The sequence below is a fragment of the Ranitomeya imitator genome, chromosome 1 (genome assembly GCF_032444005.1).
Source record: "Ranitomeya imitator isolate aRanImi1 chromosome 1, aRanImi1.pri, whole genome shotgun sequence".
Taxonomy (NCBI): Eukaryota; Metazoa; Chordata; class Amphibia; order Anura; family Dendrobatidae; genus Ranitomeya; species Ranitomeya imitator.
Genome location: NC_091282.1, coordinates 847,908,618 through 847,928,806, shown reverse-complemented (window position 1 = coordinate 847,928,806; position 20,189 = coordinate 847,908,618). Strand labels below are relative to the sequence as shown.

General features: G+C 33.3%; 13 non-coding genes across 13 annotated transcripts; all 13 read right to left on the bottom strand.

The window, feature by feature from the left end:
* Positions 1-823: 823 nt before the first annotated feature.
* TRNAR-UCU (transfer RNA arginine (anticodon UCU)) lies at positions 824-909 on the bottom strand. Its single transcript is given in 2 exon segments — positions 824-859; positions 873-909. It is a non-coding gene; the product is annotated as a tRNA-Arg (tRNA).
* A 1,465-nt stretch (positions 910-2,374) lies between these two features.
* TRNAR-UCU (transfer RNA arginine (anticodon UCU)) lies at positions 2,375-2,460 on the bottom strand. The gene is given in 2 exon segments: positions 2,375-2,410; positions 2,424-2,460. It is a non-coding gene; the product is annotated as a tRNA-Arg (tRNA).
* A 1,484-nt stretch (positions 2,461-3,944) lies between these two features.
* On the bottom strand, positions 3,945-4,030 carry TRNAR-UCU (transfer RNA arginine (anticodon UCU)). Its single transcript is given in 2 exon segments — positions 3,945-3,980; positions 3,994-4,030. It is a non-coding gene; the product is annotated as a tRNA-Arg (tRNA).
* A 1,465-nt stretch (positions 4,031-5,495) lies between these two features.
* TRNAR-UCU (transfer RNA arginine (anticodon UCU)) lies at positions 5,496-5,581 on the bottom strand. Its single transcript is given in 2 exon segments — positions 5,496-5,531; positions 5,545-5,581. It is a non-coding gene; the product is annotated as a tRNA-Arg (tRNA).
* A 1,481-nt stretch (positions 5,582-7,062) lies between these two features.
* TRNAR-UCU (transfer RNA arginine (anticodon UCU)) lies at positions 7,063-7,148 on the bottom strand. The gene is given in 2 exon segments: positions 7,063-7,098; positions 7,112-7,148. It is a non-coding gene; the product is annotated as a tRNA-Arg (tRNA).
* A 1,483-nt stretch (positions 7,149-8,631) lies between these two features.
* On the bottom strand, positions 8,632-8,717 carry TRNAR-UCU (transfer RNA arginine (anticodon UCU)). The gene is given in 2 exon segments: positions 8,632-8,667; positions 8,681-8,717. It is a non-coding gene; the product is annotated as a tRNA-Arg (tRNA).
* A 1,464-nt stretch (positions 8,718-10,181) lies between these two features.
* TRNAR-UCU (transfer RNA arginine (anticodon UCU)) lies at positions 10,182-10,267 on the bottom strand. Its single transcript is given in 2 exon segments — positions 10,182-10,217; positions 10,231-10,267. It is a non-coding gene; the product is annotated as a tRNA-Arg (tRNA).
* Positions 10,268-11,520: 1,253 nt separating this feature from the next.
* Positions 11,521-11,606, bottom strand: TRNAR-UCU (transfer RNA arginine (anticodon UCU)). The gene is given in 2 exon segments: positions 11,521-11,556; positions 11,570-11,606. It is a non-coding gene; the product is annotated as a tRNA-Arg (tRNA).
* A 1,273-nt stretch (positions 11,607-12,879) lies between these two features.
* TRNAR-UCU (transfer RNA arginine (anticodon UCU)) lies at positions 12,880-12,965 on the bottom strand. Its single transcript is given in 2 exon segments — positions 12,880-12,915; positions 12,929-12,965. It is a non-coding gene; the product is annotated as a tRNA-Arg (tRNA).
* A 1,484-nt stretch (positions 12,966-14,449) lies between these two features.
* Positions 14,450-14,535, bottom strand: TRNAR-UCU (transfer RNA arginine (anticodon UCU)). The gene is given in 2 exon segments: positions 14,450-14,485; positions 14,499-14,535. It is a non-coding gene; the product is annotated as a tRNA-Arg (tRNA).
* A 1,464-nt stretch (positions 14,536-15,999) lies between these two features.
* On the bottom strand, positions 16,000-16,085 carry TRNAR-UCU (transfer RNA arginine (anticodon UCU)). The gene is given in 2 exon segments: positions 16,000-16,035; positions 16,049-16,085. It is a non-coding gene; the product is annotated as a tRNA-Arg (tRNA).
* A 1,253-nt stretch (positions 16,086-17,338) lies between these two features.
* Positions 17,339-17,424, bottom strand: TRNAR-UCU (transfer RNA arginine (anticodon UCU)). The gene is given in 2 exon segments: positions 17,339-17,374; positions 17,388-17,424. It is a non-coding gene; the product is annotated as a tRNA-Arg (tRNA).
* A 1,273-nt stretch (positions 17,425-18,697) lies between these two features.
* Positions 18,698-18,783, bottom strand: TRNAR-UCU (transfer RNA arginine (anticodon UCU)). The gene is given in 2 exon segments: positions 18,698-18,733; positions 18,747-18,783. It is a non-coding gene; the product is annotated as a tRNA-Arg (tRNA).
* Between the last annotated feature and the right edge of the window lie 1,406 nt (positions 18,784-20,189).

The following is a 20,189-nucleotide window of genomic DNA, read 5'->3' as shown; positions in this document are numbered from 1 at the left end:
TAATGGCCAAAAATTTTCAGACTGATACAAAATTTGGCTTTCACAAAGTTTACTGCTTCAGATTTTATAGTGGTAATTTGTGTTAACTCTAGATTATTATGAAAAGAGATCAGATGATTTGTCCAAAATTATAAACTAATTTCTTACCATAAAAATAAACTTAATCACAAAAAACTAATTTCCGCTGAATTTCAGCTCTCCAAAAATTACCTACTTACATGAATTCAGTGATCTCGTTAGCGAAGCAGAAAGTGTTTATGAGGACAAGGCAGCTGATATCACTCTGTTCTCATCTTTAAACTTGTTTTGCCACTTTTTAGCCAAAGAATGTCCACGTTTTGCATAATGACCTAAAATTCATAACAAAAAAACATATCATCAATCTATGGATGGACTGGAGTATGCTTGTGCCAAATTTGCATTTTGTTAAGTTATAGTTGAAAAATAAGCCAAAAATATCTAGAAACCCCAAATCCAGACAGTAGAGATCGTAAAGAAATATCTTATAAACACATACAAAATCAACTTTTAAAAAGGTTCAAATTAAAAAAAGAACTTGGGACTACTGAAAACAGGACATAGAACACCAAACACTAGACCAAAAATATGCAATAATGAATTGTGCCCTATCTGCTATCCTTTGGGTCGATGAGCCTTCAGTATCTGCTCTTTCTACGTTCTTTGACAAGTTCAAACCTAAATACGACTTCTAATTTTCTCTAAACATTAATATGAAGCCCAGATCTGATACCTTAACTTTTCCTTTTTCATATTTCCAACAACAACTGAGACAAAGTATAAATGTCACACAAACTTCAAAATACGACTCTGGTGGGACTCGAACCCACAACCTTTGAATCACATCAGTTCCCTAGAAGTCCAATGCGCTATCCATTGCGCCACAGAGCCACAAGTCTTTTACTTGAAGTAGGTGTTTTGTCAAATCTAGACACTCAACATTTTCCTGATGACTGGTAACAGAAAGATTTCTTTTCTTTTTGCAATTTTACTCTTGTTTTCCTATTTGTAAAGTTAAAACTGATCAGAAAGAAAAAGCATATAATGTAAAAGAGAAAGATCTATTTCATAATAAAACTCATTACATGCACTTTTTTAGTCTTATATGCCAGGAGTTAATTTTAAATTATTAACAGAGTTCCCTGTTGGTAAAGTGTGGGACAATAATGTATGCAAGACTACAAAAGGGGTTCCTTTGGTTGGTTTCTAACTCTCAAGCTTTGATCTTTTTTACTTTCTACATCTTCAATGCAGTAGCCACTGAGCCTCAGAAACTTAATCCGAGAAAAATGGCTTGGAACATCAGTTTCGTTGCACGCTAATGGGACACTGGTTTGGGAAGGATATTAGTCAAAACAAAGGAAATAATTTTAGCTATATGATAAGACTATCAGAGAACATTTGTTTTAGTCCAAATTAATGCTGGTAAATTTTCTGGAGTGCTCCTGTAGATATCCTGACTTTAGCAGTCAGCTATGCTTTTCTTTAGAAGTTTTTCCTTTCCTCATTTTTTCCTTTTACAGTTTTTCTAAAAATATCTAGGACTGTACATTAATGGCCAAAAATTTTCAGACTGATACAAAATTTGGCTTTCACAAAGTTTACTGCTTCAGATTTTATAGTGGTAATTTGTGTTAACTCTAGATTATTATGAAAAGAGATCAGATGATTTGTCCAAAATTATAAACTAATTTCTTACCATAAAAATATACTTAATCACAAAAAACTAATTTCCGCTGAATTTCAGCTCTCCAAAAATTACCTACTTACATGAATTCAGTGATCTCGTTAGCGAAGCAGAAAGTGTTTATGAGGACAAGGCAGCTGATATCACTCTGTTCTCATCTTTAAACTTGTTTTGCCACTTTTTAGCCAAAGAATGTCCACGTTTTGCATAATGACCTAAAATTCATAACAAAAAAACATATCATCAATCTATGGATGGACTGGAGTATGCTTGTGCCAAATTTGCATTTTGTTAAGTTATAGTTGAAAAATAAGCCAAAAATATCTAGAAACCCCAAATCCAGACAGTAGAGATCGTAAAGAAATATCTTATAAACACATACAAAATCAACTTTTAAAAAGGTTCAAATTAAAAAAAGAACTTGGGACTACTGAAAACAGGACATAGAACACCAAACACTAGACCAAAAATATGCAATAATGAATTGTGCCCTATCTGCTATCCTTTGGGTCGATGAGCCTTCAGTATCTGCTCTTTCTACGTTCTTTGACAAGTTCAAACCTAAATACGACTTCTAATTTTCTCTAAACATTAATACTTTTTTTTTCCTTTTTCATATTTCCAACAACAACTGAGACAAAGTATAAATGTCACACAAACTTCAAAATACAACTCTGGTGGGACTCGAACCCACAACCTTTGAATCACATCAGTTCCCTAGAAGTCCAATGCGCTATCCATTGCGCCACAGAGCCACAAGTTTTTTACTTGAAGTAGGTGTTTTGTCAAATCTAGACACTCAACATTTTCCTGATGACTGGTAACAGAAAGATTTCTTTTCTCTTTGCAATTTTACTTTTGTTTTCCTATTTGTAAAGTTAAAACTGATCAGAAAGAAAAAGCATATAATGTAAAAGAGAAAGATCTATTTCATAATAAAACTCATTACATGCACTTTTTTAGTCTTATATGCCAGGAGTTAATTTTAAATTATTAACAGAGTTCCCTGTTGGTAAAGTGTGGGACAGTAATGTATGCAAGACTACAAAAGGGGTTCCTTTGGTTGGTTTCTAACTCTCAAGCTTTGATCTTTTTTACTTTCTACATCTTCAATGCAGTAGCCACTGAGCCTCAGAAACTTAATCCGAGAAAAATGGCTTGGAACATCAGTTTCGTTGCACGCTAATGGGACACTGGTTTGGGAAGGATATTAGTCAAAACAAAGGAAATAATTTTAGCTATATGATAAGACTATCAGAGAACATTTGTTTTAGTCCAAATTAATGCTGGTAAATTTTCTGGAGTGCTCCTGTAGATATCCTGACTTTAGCAGTCAGCTATGCTTTTCTTTAGAAGTTTTTCCTTTCCTCATTTTTTCCTTTTACAGATTTTCTAAAAATATCTAGGACTGTACATTAATGGCCAAAAGTTTTCAGACTGATACAAAATTTGGCTTTCACAAAGTTTACTGCTTCAGATTTTATAGTGGTAATTTGTGTTAACTCTAGATTATTATGAAAAGAGATCAGATAATTTGTCCAAAATTATAAACTAATTTCTTACCATAAAAATAAACTTAATCACAAAAAACTAATTTCCGCTGAATTTCAGCTCTCCAAAAATTACCTACTTACATGAATTCAGTGATCTCGTTAGCGAAGCAGAAAGTGTTTATGAGGACAAGGCAGCTGATATCACTCTGTTCTCATCTTTAAACTTGTTTTGCCACTTTTTAGCCAAAGAATGTCCACGTTTTGCATAATGACCTAAAATTCATAACAAAAAAACATATCATCAATCTATGGATGGACTGGAGTATGCTTGTGCCAAATTTGCATTTTGTTAAGTTATAGTTGAAAAATAAGCCAAAAATATCTAGAAACCCCAAATCCAGACAATAGAGATCGTAAAGAAATATCTTATAAACACATACAAAATCAACTTTTAAAAAGGTTCAAATTAAAAAAAGAACTTGGGACTACTGAAAACAGGACATAGAACACCAAACACTAGACCAAAAATATGCAATAATGAATTGTGCCCTATCTGCTATCCTTTGGGTCGATGAGCCTTCAGTATCTGCTCTTTCTACGTTCTTTGACAAGTTCAAACCTAAATACGACTTCTAATTTTCTCTAAACATTAATATGAAGCCCAGATCTGATACCTTAACTTTTCCTTTTTCATATTTCCAACAACAACTGAGACAAAGTATAAATGTCACACAAACTTCAAAATACGACTCTGGTGGGACTCGAACCCACAACCTTTGAATCACATCAGTTCCCTAGAAGTCCAATGCGCTATCCATTGCGCCACAGAGCCACAAGTCTTTTATTTGAAGTAGGTGTTTTGTCAAATCTAGACACTCAACATTTTCCTGATGACTGGTAACAGAAAGATTTCTTTTCTTTTTGCAATTTTACTTTTGTTTTCCTATTTGTAAAGTTAAAACTGATCAGAAAGAAAAAGCATATAATGTAAAAGAGAAAGATCTATTTAATAATAAAACTCATTACATGCACTTTTTTAGTCTTATATGCCAGGAGTTAATTTTAAATTACTAACAGAGTTCCCTGTTGGTAAAGTGTGGGACAGTAATGTATGCAAGACTACAAAAGGGGTTCCTTTGGTTGGTTTCTAACTCTCAAGCTTTGATCTTTTTTACTTTCTACATCTTCAATGCAGTAGCCACTGAGCCTCAGAAACTTAATCCGAGAAAAATGGCTTGGAACATCAGTTTCGTTGCACGCTAATGGGACACTGGTTTGGGAAGGATATTAGTCAAAACAAAAGAAATAATTTTAACCATATGATAAGACTATCAGAGAACATTTGTTTTAGTCCAAATTAATGCTGGTAAATTTTCTGGAGTGCTCCTGTAGATATCCTGACTTTAGCAGTCAGCTATGCTTTTCTTTAGAAGTTTTTCCTTTCCTCATTTTTTCCTTTTACAGTTTTTCTAAAAATATCTAGGACTGTACATTAATGGCCAAAAGTTTTCAGACTGATACAAAATTTGGCTTTCACAAAGTTTACTGCTTCAGATTTTATAGTGGTAATTTGTGTTAACTCTAGGTTATTATGAATAGAGATCAGATGATTTGTCCAAAATTGTAAACTAATTTCTTACCATAAAAATAAACTTAATCACAAAAAACTAATTTCCGCTGAATTTCAGCTCTCCAAAAATTACCTACTTACATGAATTCAGTGATCTCGTTAGCGAAGCAGAAAGTGTTTATGAGGACAAGGCAGCTGATATCACTCTGTTCTCATCTTTAAACTTGTTTTGCCACTTTTTAGCCAAAGAATGTCCACGTTTTGCATAATGACCTAAAATTCATAACAAAAAAACATATCATCAATCTATGGATGGACTGGAGTATGCTTGTGCCAAATTTGCATTTTGTTAAGTTATAGTTGAAAAATAAGCCAAAAATATCTAGAAACCCCAAATCCAGACAGTAGAGATCGTAAAGAAATATCTTATAAACACATAAAAAATCAACTTTTAAAAAGGTTCAAATTAAAAAAAGAACTTGGGACTACTGAAAACAGGACATAGAACACCAAACACTAGACCAAAAATATGCAATAATGAATTGTGCCCTATCTGCTATCCTTTGGGTCAATGAGCCTTCAGTATCTGCTCTTTCTACATTCTTTGACAAGTTCAAACCTAAATACGACTTCTAATTTTCTCTAAACATTAATACTTTTTTTTTCCTTTTTCATATTTCCAACAACAACTGAGACAAAGTATAAATGTCACACAAACTTCAAAATACGACTCTGGTGGGACTCGAACCCACAACCTTTGAATCACATCAGTTCCCTAGAAGTCCAATGCGCTATCCATTGCGCCACAGAGCCACAAGTCTACTTAAAGTAGGTGTTTTGTCAAATCTAGACACTCAACATTTTCCTGATGACTGGTAACAGAAAGATTTCTTTTCTTTTTGCAATTTTACTTTTGTTTTCCTATTTGTAAAGTTAAAACTGATCAGAAAGAAAAAGCATATAATGTAAAAGAGAAAGATCTATTTCATAATAAAACTCATTACATGCACTTTTTTAGTCTTATATGCCAGGAGTTAATTTTAAATTATTAACAGAGTTCCCTGTTGGTAAAGTGTGGGACAGTAATGTATGCAAGACTACAAAAGGGGTTCCTTTGGTTGGTTTCTAACTCTCAAGCTTTGATCTTTTTTACTTTCTACATCTTCAATGCAGTAGCCACTGAGCCTCAGAAACTTAATCCGAGAAAAATGGCTTGGAACATCAGTTTCGTTGCACGCTAATGGGACACTGGTTTGGGAAGGATATTAGTCAAAACAAAGGAAATAATTTTAGCTATATGATAAGACTATCAGAGAACATTTGTTTTAGTCCAAATTAATGCTGGTAAATTTTCTGGAGTGCTCCTGCAGATATCCTGACTTTAGCAGTCAGCTATGCTTTTCTTTAGAAGTTTTTCCTTTCCTCATTTTTTCCTTTTACAGTTTTTCTAAAAATATCTAGGACTGTACATTAATGGCCAAAAGTTTTCAGACTGATACAAAATTTGGCTTTCACAAAGTTTACTGCTTCAGATTTTATAGTGGTAATTTGTGTTAACTCTAGATTATTATGAAAAGAGATCAGATGATTTGTCCAAAATTATAAACTAATTTCTTACCATAAAAATAAACTTAATCACAAAAAACTAATTTCCGCTGAATTTCAGCTCTCCAAAAATTACCTACTTACATGAATTCAGTGATCTCGTTAGCGAAGCAGAAAGTGTTTATGAGGACAAGGCAGCTGATATCACTCTGTTCTCATCTTTAAACTTGTTTTGCCACTTTTTAGCCAAAGAATGTCCACGTTTTGCATAATGACCTAAAATTCATAACAAAAAAACATATCATCAATCTATGGATGGACTGGAGTATGATTGTGCCAAATTTGCATTTTGTTAAGTTATAGTTGAAAAATAAGCCAAAAATATCTAGAAACCCCAAATTCAGACAGTAGAAATCGTAAAGAAATATCTTATAAACACATAAAAAATCAACTTTTAAAAAGGTTCAAATTAAAAAAAGAACTTGGGACTACTGAAAACAGGACATAGAACACCAAACACTAGACCAAAAATATGCAATAATGAATTGTGCCCTATCTGCTATCCTTTGGGTCAATGAGCCTTCAGTATCTGCTCTTTCTACGTTCTTTGACAAGTTCAAACCTAAATACGACTTCTAATTTTCTCTAAACATTAATATGAAGCCCAGATCTGATACCTTAACTTTTCCTTTTTCATATTTCCAACAACAACTGAGACAAAGTATAAATGTCACACAAACTTCAAAATACGACTCTGGTGGGACTCGAACCCACAACCTTTGAATCACATCAGTTCCCTAGAAGTCCAATGCGCTATCCATTGCGCCACAGAGCCCAAGTCTTTTACTTGAAGTAGGTGTTTTGTCAAATCTAGACACTCAACATTTTCCTGATGACTGGTAACAGAAAGATTTCTTTTCTCTTTGCAATTTTACTGTTGTTTTCCTATTTGTAAAGTTAAAACTGATCAGAAAGAAAAAGCATATAATGTAAAAGAGAAAGATCTATTTCATAATAAAACTCATTACATGCACTTTTTTAGTCTTATATGCCAGGAGTTAATTTTAAATTACTAACAGAGTTCCCTGTTGGTAAAGTGTGGGACAGTAATGTATGCAAGACTACAAAAGGGGTTCCTTTGGTTGGTTTCTAACTCTCAAGCTTTGATCTTTTTTACTTTCTACATCTTCAATGCAGTAGCCACTGAGCCTCAGAAACTTAATCCGAGAAAAATGGCTTGGAACATCAGTTTCGTTGCACGCTAATGGGACACTGGTTTGGGAAGGATATTAGTCAAAACAAAGGAAATAATTTTAGCCATATGATAAGACTATCAGAGAACATTTGTTTTAGTCCAAATTAATGCTGGTAAATTTTCTGGAGTGCTCCTGTAGATATCCTGACTTTAGCAGTCAGCTATGCTTTTCTTTAGAAGTTTTTCCTTTCCTCATTTTTTCCTTTTACAGTTTTTCTAAAAATATCTAGGACTGTACATTAATGGCCAAAAGTTTTCAGACTGATACAAAATTTGGCTTTCACAAAGTTTACTGCTTCAGATTTTATAGTGGTAATTTGTGTTAACTCTAGATTATTATGAAAAGAGATCAGATGATTTGTCCAAAATTGTAAACTAATTTCTTACCATAAAAATAAACTTAATCACAAAAAACTAATTTCCGCTGAATTTCAGCTCTCCAAAAATTACCTACTTACATGAATTCAGTGATCTCGTTAGCGAAGCAGAAAGTGTTTATGAGGACAAGGCAGCTGATATCACTCTGTTCTCATCTTTAAACTTGTTTTGCCACTTTTTAGCCAAAGAATGTCCACGTTTTGCATAATGACCTAAAATTCATAACAAAAAAACATATCATCAATCTATGGATGGACTGGAGTATGATTGTGCCAAATTTGCATTTTGTTAAGTTATAGTTGAAAAATAAGCCAAAAATATCTAGAAACCCCAAATTCAGACAGTAGAAATCGTAAAGAAATATCTTATAAACACATAAAAAATCAACTTTTAAAAAGGTTCAAATTAAAAAAAGAACTTGGGACTACTGAAAACAGGACATAGAACACCAAACACTAGACCAAAAATATGCAATAATGAATTGTGCCCTATCTGCTATCCTTTGGGTCAATGAGCCTTCAGTATCTGCTCTTTCTACGTTCTTTGACAAGTTCAAACCTAAATACGACTTCTAATTTTCTCTAAACATTAATATGAAGCCCAGATCTGATACCTTAACTTTTCCTTTTTCATATTTCCAACAACAACTGAGACAAAGTATAAATGTCACACAAACTTCAAAATACGACTCTGGTGGGACTCGAACCCACAACCTTTGAATCACATCAGTTCCCTAGAAGTCCAATGCGCTATCCATTGCGCCACAGAGCCCAAGTCTTTTACGTGAAGTAGGTGTTTTGTCAAATCTAGACACTCAACATTTTCCTGATGACTGGTAACAGAAAGATTTCTTTTCTCTTTGCAATTTTACTTTTGTTTTCCTATTTGTAAAGTTAAAACTGATCAGAAAGAAAAAGCATATAATGTAAAAGAGAAAGATCTATTTAATAATAAAACTCATTACATGCACTTTTTTAGTCTTATATGCCAGGAGTTAATTTTAAATTACTAACAGAGTTCCCTGTTGGTAAAGTGTGGGACAGTAATGTATGCAAGACTACAAAAGGGGTTCCTTTGGTTGGTTTCTAACTCTCAAGCTTTGATCTTTTTTACTTTCTACATCTTCAATGCAGTAGCCACTGAGCCTCAGAAACTTAATCCGAGAAAAATGGCTTGGAACATCAGTTTCGTTGCACGCTAATGGGACACTGGTTTGGGAAGGATATTAGTCAAAACAAAGGAAATAATTTTAGCCATATGATAAGACTATCAGAGAACATTTGTTTTAGTCCAAATTAATGCTGGTAAATTTTCTGGAGTGCTCCTGTAGATATCCTGACTTTAGCAGTCAGCTATGCTTTTCTTTAGAAGTTTTTCCTTTCCTCATTTTTTCCTTTTACAGTTTTTCTAAAAATATCTAGGACTGTACATTAATGGCCAAAAGTTTTCAGACTGATACAAAATTTGGCTTTCACAAAGTTTACTGCTTCAGATTTTATAGTGGTAATTTGTGTTAACTCTAGATTATTATGAAAAGAGATCAGATGATTTGTCCAAAATTGTAAACTAATTTCTTACCATAAAAATAAACTTAATCACAAAAAACTAATTTCCGCTGAATTTCAGCTCTCCAAAAATTACCTACTTACATGAATTCAGTGATCTCGTTAGCGAAGCAGAAAGTGTTTCTGAGGACAAGGCAGCTGATATCACTCTGTTCTCATCTTTAAACTTGTTTTGCCACTTTTTAGCCAAAGAATGTCCACGTTTTGCATAATGACCTAAAATTCATAACAAAAAAACATATCATCAATCTATGGATGGACTGGAGTATGATTGTGCCAAATTTGCATTTTGTTAAGTTATAGTTGAAAAATAAGCCAAAAATATCTAGAAACCCCAAATCCAGACAGTAGAAATCGTAAAGAAATATCTTATAAACACATAAAAAATCAACTTTTAAAAAGGTTCAAATTAAAAAAAGAACTTGGGACTACTGAAAACAGGACATAGAACACCAAACACTAGACCAAAAATATGCAATAATGAATTGTGCCCTATCTGCTATCCTTTGGGTCAATGAGTCTTCAGTATCTGCTCTTTCTACATTTTTTGACAAGTTCAAACCTAAATACGACTTCTAATTTTCTCAAAACATTAATACTTTTTTTTTCCTTTTTCATATTTCCAACAACAACTGAGACAAAGTATAAATGTCACACAAACTTCAAAATACGACTCTGGTGGGACTCGAACACACAACCTTTGAATCACATCAGTTCCCTAGAAGTCCAACGCGCTATCCATTGCGCCACAGAGTCTTATATGCCAGTAGTTAATTTTAAATTACTAACAGAGTTACCTGTTGGTAAAGTGTGGGACAGTAATGTATGCAAGACTACAAAAGGGTTCCTTTGGTTGGTTTCTAACTCTCAAGCTTTGATCTTTTTACTTTCTACATCTTCAATGCAGTAGCCACTGAGCCTCAGAAACTTAATCCGAGAAAAATGGCTTGGAACATCAGTTTCGTTGCACGCTAATGGGACACTGGTTTGGGAAGGATATTAGTCAAAACAAAGGAAATAATTTTAGCCATATGATAAGACTATCAGAGAACATTTGTTTTAGTCCAAATTAATGCTGGTAAATTTTCTGGAGTGCTCCTGTAGATATCCTGACTTTAGCAGTCAGCTATGCTTTAATTTAGAAGTTTTTCCTTTCCTCATTTTTTCCTTTTACAGTTTTTCTAAAAATATCTAGGACTGTACATTAATGGCCAAAAGTTTTCAGACTGATACAAAATTTGGCTTTCACAAAGTTTACTGCTTCAGATTTTATAGTGGTAATTTGTGTTAACTCTAGATTATTATGAAAAGAGATCAGATGATTTGTCCAAAATTGTAAACTAATTTCTTACCATAAAAATAAACTTAATCACAAAAAACTAATTTCCGCTGAATTTCAGCTCTCCAAAAATTACCTACTTACATGAATTCAGTGATCTCGTTAGCGAAGCAGAAAGTGTTTCTGAGGACAAGGCAGCTGATATCACTCTGTTCTCATCTTTAAACTTGTTTTGCCACTTTTTAGCCAAAGAATGTCCACGTTTTGCATAATGACCTAAAATTCATAACAAAAAAACATATCATCAATCTATGGATGGACTGGAGTATGATTGTGCCAAATTTGCATTTTGTTAAGTTATAGTTGAAAAATAAGCCAAAAATATCTAGAAACCCCAAATCCAGACAGTAGAAATCGTAAAGAAATATCTTATAAACACATAAAAAATCAACTTTTAAAAAGGTTCAAATTAAAAAAAGAACTTGGGACTACTGAAAACAGGACATAGAACACCAAACACTAGACCAAAAATATGCAATAATGAATTGTGCCCTATCTGCTATCCTTTGGGTCAATGAGTCTTCAGTATCTGCTCTTTCTACATTTTTTGACAAGTTCAAACCTAAATACGACTTCTAATTTTCTCAAAACATTAATACTTTTTTTTTCCTTTTTCATATTTCCAACAACAACTGAGACAAAGTATAAATGTCACACAAACTTCAAAATACGACTCTGGTGGGACTCGAACACACAACCTTTGAATCACATCAGTTCCCTAGAAGTCCAACACGCTATCCATTGCGCCACAGAGTCTTATATGCCAGTAGTTAATTTTAAATTACTAACAGAGTTTCCTGTTGGTAAAGTGTGGGACAGTAATGTATGCAAGACTACAAAAGGGTTCCTTTGGTTGGTTTCTAACTCTCAAGCTTTGATCTTTTTTACTTTCTACATCTTCAATGCAGTAGCCACTGAGCCTCAGAAACTTAATCCGAGAAAAATGGCTTGGAACATCAGTTTCGTTGCACGCTAATGGGACACTGGTTTGGGAAGGATATTAGTCAAAACAAAGGAAATAATTTTAGCCATATGATAAGACTATCAGAGAACATTTGTTTTAGTCCAAATTAATGCTGGTAAATTTTCTGGAGTGCTCCTGTAGATATCCTGACTTTAGCAGTCAGCTATGCTTTAATTTAGAAGTTTTTCCTTTCCTCATTTTTTCCTTTTACAGTTTTTCTAAAAATATCTAGGACTGTACATTAATGGCCAAAAGTTTTCAGACTGATACAAAATTTGGCTTTCACAAAGTTTACTGCTTCAGATTTTATAGTGGTAATTTGTGTTAACTCTAGATTATTATGAAAAGAGATCAGATGATTTGTCCAAAAATATAAACTAATTTCTTACCATAAAAATAAACTTAATCACAAAAAACTAATTTCCGCTGAATTTCAGCTCTCCAAAAATTACCTACTTACATGAATTCAGTGATCTCGTTAGCGAAGCAGAAAGTGTTTATGAGGACAAGGCAGCTGATATCACTCTGTTCTCATCTTTAAACTTGTTTTGCCACTTTTTAGCCAAAGAATGTCCACGTTTTGCATAATGACCTAAAATTCATAACAAAAAAACATATCATCAATCTATGGATGGACTGGAGTATGCTTGTGCCAAATTTGCATTTTGTTAAGTTATAGTTGAAAAATAAGCCAAAAATATCTAGAAACCCCAAATCCAGACAGTAGAGATCGTAAAGAAATATCTTATAAACACATACAAAATCAACTTTTAAAAAGGTTCAAATTAAAAAAAGAACTTGGGACTACTGAAAACAGGACATAGAACACCAAACACTAGACCAAAAATATGCAATAATGAATTGTGCCCTATCTGCTATCCTTTGGGTCGATGAGCCTTCAGTATCTGCTCTTTCTACGTTCTTTGACAAGTTCAAACCTAAATACGACTTCTAATTTTCTCTAAACATTAATATGAAGCCCAGATCTGATACCTTAACTTTTCCTTTTTCATATTTCCAACAACAACTGAGACAAAGTATAAATGTCACACAAACTTCAAAATACGACTCTGGTGGGACTCGAACCCACAACCTTTGAATCACATCAGTTCCCTAGAAGTCCAATGCGCTATCCATTGCGCCACAGAGCCACAAGTCTTTTACTTGAAGTAGGTGTTTTGTCAAATCTAGACACTCAACATTTTCCTGATGACTGGTAACAGAAAGATTTCTTTTCTTTTTGCAATTTTACTCTTGTTTTCCTATTTGTAAAGTTAAAACTGATCAGAAAGAAAAAGCATATAATGTAAAAGAGAAAGATCTATTTCATAATAAAACTCATTACATGCACTTTTTTAGTCTTATATGCCAGGAGTTAATTTTAAATTACTAACAGAGTTCCCTGTTGGTAAAGTGTGGGACAATAATGTATGCAAGACTACAAAAGGGGTTCCTTTGGTTGGTTTCTAACTCTCAAGCTTTGATCTTTTTTACTTTCTACATCTTCAATGCAGTAGCCACTGAGCCTCAGAAACTTAATCCGAGAAAAATGGCTTGGAACATCAGTTTCGTTGCACGCTAATGGGACACTGGTTTGGGAAGGATATTAGTCAAAACAAAGGAAATAATTTTAGCCATATGATAAGACTATCAGAGAACATTTGTTTTAGTCCAAATTAATGCTGGTAAATTTTCTGGAGTGCTCCTGTAGATATCCTGACTTTAGCAGTCAGCTATGCTTTTCTTTAGAAGTTTTTCCTTTCCTCATTTTTTCCTTTTACAGTTTTTCTAAAAATATCTAGGACTGTACATTAATGGCCACAAGTTTTCAGACTGATACAAAATTTGGCTTTCACAAAGTTTACTGCTTCAGATTTTATAGTGGTAATTTGTGTTAAGTCTAGATTATTATGAAAAGAGATCAGATGATTTGTCCAAAATTATAAACTAATTTCTTACCATAAAAATAAACTTAATCACAAAAAACTAATTTCTGCTGAATTTCAGCTCTCCAAAAATTACCTACTTACATGAATTCAGTGATCTCGTTAGCGAAGCAGAAAGTGTTTATGAGGACAAGGCAGCTGATATCACTCTGTTCTCATCTTTAAACTTGTTTTGCCACTTTTTAGCCAAAGAATGTCCACGTTTTGCATAATGACCTAAAATTCATAACAAAAAAACATATCATCAATCTATGGATGGACTGGAGTATGCTTGTGCCAAATTTGCATTTTGTTAAGTTATAGTTGAAAAATAAGCCAAAAATATCTAGAAACCCCAAATCCAGACAGTAGAGATCGTAAAGAAATATCTTATAAACACATACAAAATCAACTTTTAAAAAGGTTCAAATTAAAAAAAGAACTTGGGACTACTGAAAACAGGACATAGAACACCAAACACTAGACCAAAAATATGCAATAATGAATTGTGCCCTATCTGCTATCCTTTGGGTCAATGAGCCTTCAGTATCTGCTCTTTCTACGTTCTTTGACAAGTTCAAACCTAAATACGACTTCTAATTTTCTCTAAACATTAATATGAAGCCCAGATCTGATACCTTAACTTTTCCTTTTTCATATTTCCAACAACAACTGAGACAAAGTATAAATGTCACACAAACTTCAAAATACGACTCTGGTGGGACTCGAACCCACAACCTTTGAATCACATCAGTTCCCTAGAAGTCCAATGCGCTATCCATTGCGCCACAGAGCCCAAGTCTTTTACGTGAAGTAGGTGTTTTGTCAAATCTAGACACTCAACATTTTCCTGATGACTGGTAACAGAAAGATTTCTTTTCTCTTTGCAATTTTACTTTTGTTTTCCTATTTGTAAAGTTAAAACTGATCAGAAAGAAAAAGCATATAATGTAAAAGAGAAAGATCTATTTAATAATAAAACTCATTACATGCACTTTTTTAGTCTTATATGCCAGGAGTTAATTTTAAATTACTAACAGAGTTCCCTGTTGGTAAAGTGTGGGACAGTAATGTATGCAAGACTACAAAAGGGGTTCCTTTGGTTGGTTTCTAACTCTCAAGCTTTGATCTTTTTTACTTTCTACATCTTCAATGCAGTAGCCACTGAGCCTCAGAAACTTAATCCGAGAAAAATGGCTTGGAACATCAGTTTCGTTGCACGCTAATGGGACACTGGTTTGGGAAGGATATTAGTCAAAACAAAGGAAATAATTTTAGCCATATGATAAGACTATCAGAGAACATTTGTTTTAGTCCAAATTAATGCTGGTAAATTTTCTGGAGTGCTCCTGTAGATATCCTGACTTTAGCAGTCAGCTATGCTTTTCTTTAGAAGTTTTTCCTTTCCTCATTTTTTCCTTTTACAGTTTTTCTAAAAATATCTAGGACTGTACATTAATGGCCAAAAGTTTTCAGACTGATACAAAATTTGGCTTTCACAAAGTTTACTGCTTCAGATTTTATAGTGGTAATTTGTGTTAACTCTAGATTATTATGAAAAGAGATCAGATGATTTGTCCAAAATTGTAAACTAATTTCTTACCATAAAAATAAACTTAATCACAAAAAACTAATTTCCGCTGAATTTCAGCTCTCCAAAAATTACCTACTTACATGAATTCAGTGATCTCGTTAGCGAAGCAGAAAGTGTTTCTGAGGACAAGGCAGCTGATATCACTCTGTTCTCATCTTTAAACTTGTTTTGCCACTTTTTAGCCAAAGAATGTCCACGTTTTGCATAATGACCTAAAATTCATAACAAAAAAACATATCATCAATCTATGGATGGACTGGAGTATGATTGTGCCAAATTTGCATTTTGTTAAGTTATAGTTGAAAAATAAGCCAAAAATATCTAGAAACCCCAAATCCAGACAGTAGAAATCGTAAAGAAATATCTTATAAACACATAAAAAATCAACTTTTAAAAAGGTTCAAATTAAAAAAAGAACTTGGGACTACTGAAAACAGGACATAGAACACCAAACACTAGACCAAAAATATGCAATAATGAATTGTGCCCTATCTGCTATCCTTTGGGTCAATGAGTCTTCAGTATCTGCTCTTTCTACATTTTTTGACAAGTTCAAACCTAAATACGACTTCTAATTTTCTCAAAACATTAATACTTTTTTTTTCCTTTTTCATATTTCCAACAACAACTGAGACAAAGTATAAATGTCACACAAACTTCAAAATACGACTCTGGTGGGACTCGAACACACAACCTTTGAATCACATCAGTTCCCTAGAAGTCCAACGCGCTATCCATTGCGCCACAGAGTCTTATATGCCAGTAGTTAATTTTAAATTACTAACAGAGTTACCTGTTGGTAAAGTGTGGGACAGTAATGTATGCAAGACTACAAAAGGGTTCCTTTGGTTGGTTTCTAACTCTCAAGCTTTGATCTTTTTACTTTCTACATCTTCAATGCAGTAGCCACTGAGCCTCAGAAACTTAATCCGAGAAAAATGGCTTGGAACATCAGTTTCGTTGCACGCTAATGGGACACTGGTTTGGGAAGGATATTAGTCAAAACAAAGGAAATAATTTTAGCCATATGATAAGACTATCAGAGAACATTTGTTTTAGTCCAAATTAATGCTGGTAAATTTTCTGGAGTGCTCCTGTAGATATCCTGACTTTAGCAGTCAGCTATGCTTTAATTTAGAAGTTTTTCCTTTCCTCATTTTTTCCTTTTACAGTTTTTCTAAAAATATCTAGGACTGTACATTAATGGCCAAAAGTTTTCAGACTGATACAAAATTTGGCTTTCACAAAGTTTACTGCTTCAGATTTTATAGTGGTAATTTGTGTTAACTCTAGATTATTATGAAAAGAGATCAGATGATTTGTCCAAAATTGTAAACTAATTTCTTACCATAAAAATAAACTTAATCACAAAAAACTAATTTCCGCTGAATTTCAGCTCTCCAAAAATTACCTACTTACATGAATTCAGTGATCTCGTTAGCGAAGCAGAAAGTGTTTCTGAGGACAAGGCAGCTGATATCACTCTGTTCTCATCTTTAAACTTGTTTTGCCACTTTTTAGCCAAAGAATGTCCACGTTTTGCATAATGACCTAAAATTCATAACAAAAAAACATATCATCAATCTATGGATGGACTGGAGTATGATTGTGCCAAATTTGCATTTTGTTAAGTTATAGTTGAAAAATAAGCCAAAAATATCTAGAAACCCCAAATCCAGACAGTAGAAATCGTAAAGAAATATCTTATAAACACATAAAAAATCAACTTTTAAAAAGGTTCAAATTAAAAAAAGAACTTGGGACTACTGAAAACAGGACATAGAACACCAAACACTAGACCAAAAATATGCAATAATGAATTGTGCCCTATCTGCTATCCTTTGGGTCAATGAGTCTTCAGTATCTGCTCTTTCTACATTTTTTGACAAGTTCAAACCTAAATACGACTTCTAATTTTCTCAAAACATTAATACTTTTTTTTTCCTTTTTCATATTTCCAACAACAACTGAGACAAAGTATAAATGTCACACAAACTTCAAAATACGACTCTGGTGGGACTCGAACACACAACCTTTGAATCACATCAGTTCCCTAGAAGTCCAACACGCTATCCATTGCGCCACAGAGTCTTATATGCCAGTAGTTAATTTTAAATTACTAACAGAGTTTCCTGTTGGTAAAGTGTGGGACAGTAATGTATGCAAGACTACAAAAGGGTTCCTTTGGTTGGTTTCTAACTCTCAAGCTTTGATCTTTTTTACTTTCTACATCTTCAATGCAGTAGCCACTGAGCCTCAGAAACTTAATCCGAGAAAAATGGCTTGGAACATCAGTTTCGTTGCACGCTAATGGGACACTGGTTTGGGAAGGATATTAGTCAAAACAAAGGAAATAATTTTAGCCATATGATAAGACTATCAGAGAACATTTGTTTTAGTCCAAATTAATGCTGGTAAATTTTCTGGAGTGCTCCTGTAGATATCCTGACTTTAGCAGTCAGCTATGCTTTAATTTAGAAGTTTTTCCTTTCCTCATTTTTTCCTTTTACAGTTTTTCTAAAAATATCTAGGACTGTACATTAATGGCCAAAAGTTTTCAGACTGATACAAAATTTGGCTTTCACAAAGTTTACTGCTTCAGATTTTATAGTGGTAATTTGTGTTAACTCTAGATTATTATGAAAAGAGATCAGATGATTTGTCCAAAAATATAAACTAATTTCTTACCATAAAAATAAACTTAATCACAAAAAACTAATTTCCGCTGAATTTCAGCTCTCCAAAAATTACCTACTTACATGAATTCAGTGATCTCGTTAGCGAAGCAGAAAGTGTTTATGAGGACAAGGCAGCTGATATCACTCTGTTCTCATCTTTAAACTTGTTTTGCCACTTTTTAGCCAAAGAATGTCCACGTTTTGCATAATGACCTAAAATTCATAACAAAAAAACATATCATCAATCTATGGATGGACTGGAGTATGCTTGTGCCAAATTTGCATTTTGTTAAGTTATAGTTGAAAAATAAGCCAAAAATATCTAGAAACCCCAAATCCAGACAGTAGAGATCGTAAAGAAATATCTTATAAACACATACAAAATCAACTTTTAAAAAGGTTCAAATTAAAAAAAGAACTTGGGACTACTGAAAACAGGACATAGAACACCAAACACTAGACCAAAAATATGCAATAATGAATTGTGCCCTATCTGCTATCCTTTGGGTCGATGAGCCTTCAGTATCTGCTCTTTCTACGTTCTTTGACAAGTTCAAACCTAAATACGACTTCTAATTTTCTCTAAACATTAATATGAAGCCCAGATCTGATACCTTAACTTTTCCTTTTTCATATTTCCAACAACAACTGAGACAAAGTATAAATGTCACACAAACTTCAAAATACGACTCTGGTGGGACTCGAACCCACAACCTTTGAATCACATCAGTTCCCTAGAAGTCCAATGCGCTATCCATTGCGCCACAGAGCCACAAGTCTTTTACTTGAAGTAGGTGTTTTGTCAAATCTAGACACTCAACATTTTCCTGATGACTGGTAACAGAAAGATTTCTTTTCTTTTTGCAATTTTACTCTTGTTTTCCTATTTGTAAAGTTAAAACTGATCAGAAAGAAAAAGCATATAATGTAAAAGAGAAAGATCTATTTCATAATAAAACTCATTACATGCACTTTTTTAGTCTTATATGCCAGGAGTTAATTTTAAATTACTAACAGAGTTCCCTGTTGGTAAAGTGTGGGACAATAATGTATGCAAGACTACAAAAGGGGTTCCTTTGGTTGGTTTCTAACTCTCAAGCTTTGATCTTTTTTACTTTCTACATCTTCAATGCAGTAGCCACTGAGCCTCAGAAACTTAATCCGAGAAAAATGGCTTGGAACATCAGTTTCGTTGCACGCTAATGGGACACTGGTTTGGGAAGGATATTAGTCAAAACAAAGGAAATAATTTTAGCCATATGATAAGACTATCAGAGAACATTTGTTTTAGTCCAAATTAATGCTGGTAAATTTTCTGGAGTGCTCCTGTAGATATCCTGACTTTAGCAGTCAGCTATGCTTTTCTTTAGAAGTTTTTCCTTTCCTCATTTTTTCCTTTTACAGTTTTTCTAAAAATATCTAGGACTGTACATTAATGGCCAAAAGTTTTCAGACTGATACAAAATTTGGCTTTCACAAAGTTTACTGCTTCAGATTTTATAGTGGTAATTTGTGTTAAGTCTAGATTATTATGAAAAGAGATCAGATGATTTGTCCAAAATTATAAACTAATTTCTTACCATAAAAATAAACTTAATCACAAAAAACTAATTTCTGCTGAATTTCAGCTCTCCAAAAATTACCTACTTACATGAATTCAGTGATCTCGTTAGCGAAGCAGAAAGTGTTTATGAGGACAAGGCAGCTGATATCACTCTGTTCTCATCTTTAACCCCTTAGTGACCGAGCCAAATTTTTGAAATCTGACCAGTGTCACTTTATGTGGTAATAACTCTGCAACGCTTCAACAAATCCCAGTGATTTTGAGATTGTTTTTTCGTGACACATTATACTTTATGATAATGGTAAATTTAGTTCAACATTTTTTGTGTTTATTTATAAAAAAATATTAAAAATTTGAGAAAAATGTTACAAAATTAGCAATTTTCTAAATTTGAATGATTATCCCTTTAATCCAGATAGTCATACAACAGCAAACCATTAATAAATAACATTTCCCACATGTCTGCTTTACATCAGCACCATTTGTAAAATGTTATTTTATTTTGTTAGCATTTTAGGAGGTTTAAAAATGTAGCAGCAATTTTTCATTTTTTCAAAGAAATTTACCACATTTATTTTTTTAGGGACTTATCCATGTTTGAAGTGACTTTAGGG